Genomic DNA, 3,893 nt, shown 5'->3' with positions numbered 1-3,893 from the left:
AATAGCACTAATAGATACTAGAGACTATTCAAATGTAAAGATTAAGCAAGAACTCTCACTGTACCCCAGATCCATTGGCCAGAAGTGCCCCACAGCCCCCGGGGATGTTCAGACCTCAGCATCAGCAGAACTCAGCTCTGCACACACACGAGTGCCATCTGCTGCAGGACACGGGGAAGGGAGCAGGTTCCTAGAGAGCCCCTCTCTAAATAACAAAAATGCTCACTGACACCTCACACCCATAACCCAAATCCCCCATTAGAGACAGGAGAACTCCTGCCATGATCCATACTCCTGCAAGTGAGATGATGAAGGACCTAGGGAGCCAAACCCCCAGCCAGGAAGCTGCTCCCTTTGTGCTTAGGGGGTTCCTTGGGTCAGAAGAGCAGGGAATGTGTTCCCACAGCCAGGAATATCAGACTGGATGCTGACATGGACACACCATGGGATTGCCAGGGATGCTTCTTTCTGCTTCACACTACCCAAGGTGGTATTCTGGCCAATTCTGACTCCAAAATTCCAGATGTCCAGACCTGGCTCCCAAACACAAGGAGTGGCCACTGAAAACTCCTGCTGGCCCTCACCTCCCATGGAACCCTACCCACAGCACCACCAACAATCAGGCTATGGGGTTTTTTTAGCACCTAAAACCTCAAATGTTCCTCTCCTCTCCTCCCTCTCTCTGTCTGCCCATTTTCAGCTCCAAAATTCCAAACATCTGGACCTGGCTCCCAAACACAAGGGAAAAGACCTGAATGCCCACAACACCAACTCCCCCAGAACACCCCACAGCTCTGTAGATCCAGATGGGAATCCACTCCCCTGCTCTTGCTAGAGCTGAACCCTGCAGCCATCATCACTTGGGGAACCTCAAATACCAAGAGTTGTAAAACAGCTTGGCCAGAAGCCCCCAGCCCAGTCGTGGCTGCCTGTGGGTCTGGTTGCCAGCAGCTCCTTCCCATCCCATGCTGAATCCTGGGATCCTGTTTGCCTCTGGGCAGAGGATTTGCTTTTCCATCAGCCTCAGGCACACCCGTGGTGAAGTGGCTCAGGGCATGACCAGCTCAGTCAGCATCACCCCTCCCTTTGCAGCTTGCCAGGTGGGGCAGAGCCCTCTAAGGGATCCTCTCTCTGAAAGCAGCTTTGTTTTGAGTTGTCTGGAATTACCTGTAGATTGATCTTTGCTTTTTTCCTGGTGAGATTTGGTGCTGGGACTGCTGGCACTCAGCCCAGGGGCCCTTCATGGCTCCTTACCTCCAGGACTCCCTGTTTGACTCCCACTGTGTCCCTCTGTTATTCTAGTTGGAGGTTTTTTAGGAAAAAAAAAAAAAAAAAAAAAAAAAGCCTGCTAAGGGGTTAGTATGGGCACAGGGAGTACCTCTGTAATTGCAATACATTTTGCTGGCATTCCATCCAGGCCAAAAAAAGTAAGACTGCATCTGAAAGCCATACATAAACTCAGATAAGTGAATTACCTGTAAATCTGCAAGTTCCTTAATTGGGTGTAAGGCAGAGGAAACTTCATTGCTTCAATTAATTACCATAAAATAATAACGTCAAATCTTTTAGGTTCTGCCAAAAGGTGGCAGCCTGGGTCTTGGCTTCAGGATCTGCTCAGGCTGAGGGAGAGCAGCTGCAGCCCTGGGCTTGGCAAATATTTGTGTGTGCAGACCCAGAAGGGGATCAGCTCAGGGTGGGTTTGTGGCTCTCAAAGCTTGGAGGGCGTGCTCCTCAGCCCCAAGATTCCCTGGAGGAAACCCAGAGTGCCAGGAAGTGGTGGGAAGGTCTGGGGGCTCCTGTGTCTGAGGGAGGGAGAGCTGTGGGGTGCTGGGTGCTTTGAGCTGCCCAGACACCTGCCCCAAACTTGAGACCTCTGAGAGAGTGGAAACCCCATGGAGATGGGATGGGGAGAAGGGAGCAGCCATGCTGAGGGCTTCTGTGTGTCCTGAGGGTTGTAGCTGGGCTGGAGCAGACATTTCTCTGCCTCTCCAGTCCCTGGTTAGTGATGCAGTTATTGGTTTGTACAAAAATGCTTTAGAACCATAGAATCATTTAGCTTACCTAAACACTGCAGACCAACCCATTTGCTGATGTTTTCCCTATGTGGGTCCTGCAGCCACCCAGGAGCTCTTGCCCAGCACTGTGGTGCTCATGAGGCAGGGTTCAGCCTTGTCCCCAGCACACCCCAGCAGGTCAGGTCCCCAAAGCACTTGCCTGAGGTCAGATCCTGAAATATCTTGGATCTCTGGGGGGTGTAGGGTTTGGCTTTGAGTGGCCTCTACCTGTAACAACAGATAATGCCCTTCATCCTCCCAAGATGCAGCCTCCAGAATTGCTGGGCTGTCCTAGAGCTGTACCTGAATCTTTTCTAACTGAAGCAGAAAAAAAATTTGCAGCTACTGTGTTATTTCTTCTGCTTTATTATCCCAGACAGATGCCTTTGCAGCAGCTGACCTGCAGGTGCTGGTTTCCAGCAGCAGGATCACATTTTGAAGCAGCACCAGAGGACACCATCAAATAAACTGCAGGTTGGGGCAGGCTTGGCCCACCAAAGAGGTTTTTTTCTCACCCAGTGATTTGCAGAGGAAGGGCTGTGGGGAGCAGGGCTGCAAGCAGCAAACCCCTCTTTGGCCAGGCACAACAAAGATGAGAGACCTGCTGGGTGCAAAGACTTAATTGAACTTTCCAAGCCAGTTAGAGACAAGAAAACATCAGAGGGTGAAAATGTCACTGTGAACTGCTCACCAGGCTCTTAATTTATAGCATCTTAATTGGCCAAGGCACAGCCCATGGGTGAAGAGCAAGGTGAGCTGCTGCTGCAGCCCTGCTGCCCCGTGCATGCTGATAAGGGCTTTGCTGTGGGGTCACCATCAGTGCTGGGGAGGTAGGAGCTCTGTGACCTCTGAAACCAGGGGGGCAGAGCTGGGGAAGAGCAGAATGATGCAGGTTTCCTACCTGGATGGAAAGACAGTGGGTGCAGACACAGCTACAACAGCATTTTCCACTCCATGAGGGCTCCACACATGAAGCCCCCGGGGCTGGTGCTTTGTCACCCAGCACTTCTTGGATTCTGCCCCTGCTCTGTAGGACGTGCTGTGAAGGGTTCTTGATGAGAGATCTGACCTGTGGGGTCTGAGGGACTCTGGGAGATGCTGTGCTGGGCTGCTGCTGGTGGGAGAAATAACCCTTAGGATGGAGCTGGCAGGAGGGTGAGGGGAGAGTCTGCAAAGGGGATGTCCCAAGCACCTTAACCTTGCACCATGGACCCAACCACAGACCAGAGACTCTGCCCAGCTTCCCTGGTCTAGCTACATTTGTGCTTTCTCCCTGAAAAGGTTGGGTTCAACCACAGTGAGCATTACCTGTACCTGGTGCCCTGGTCTGCACCAAGGCCAGGTGGGCAGGGTCCTCCCTGCAGTGCCTCTGGATGGTACACACAGGGGTGAAGTTGTGTGGCTCTGGAGCACCCTGTGTGCCAGGGGGAGGTGATGAAAGGATTCTGGGCCAGAACACAGGCCAGGGGGACACTGGGTTTGCATCATTGCCATGATCAGACAGTTCACTGCCACTGCTCTTCATGGAGGCAAAGCCTTGATTAAGTAAAGAATATGTTTAGGATAAATAGATTTAAGTCAGATTTAAAATAAATGTCAGTGTTTTCCCAGAGCAGCTTTTAATTCAGTTCTATTAGGTAAAAAAAAAATCTGTTTGGACATCATAAACTGCAGGGAAATGAAGCACAGGATGCTCACTGGAGTGTGACTTTTTGGCACTGCAGCACATAAGGAGCAGTTGTAATGCAATTAGGGAAATAACTGCAGCACACATTGCTGTGGATTCTCATTATGGGTAAGCTGCTTGTGCTTTCAGAGTCAGAGGACCAGCAATCCAAA

The sequence above is a fragment of the Heliangelus exortis genome, chromosome 17 (genome assembly GCF_036169615.1).
Source record: "Heliangelus exortis chromosome 17, bHelExo1.hap1, whole genome shotgun sequence".
In the NCBI taxonomy this organism is placed as follows: Eukaryota; Metazoa; Chordata; class Aves; order Apodiformes; family Trochilidae; genus Heliangelus; species Heliangelus exortis.
Note: the sequence above shows the minus strand (reverse complement) of the source record.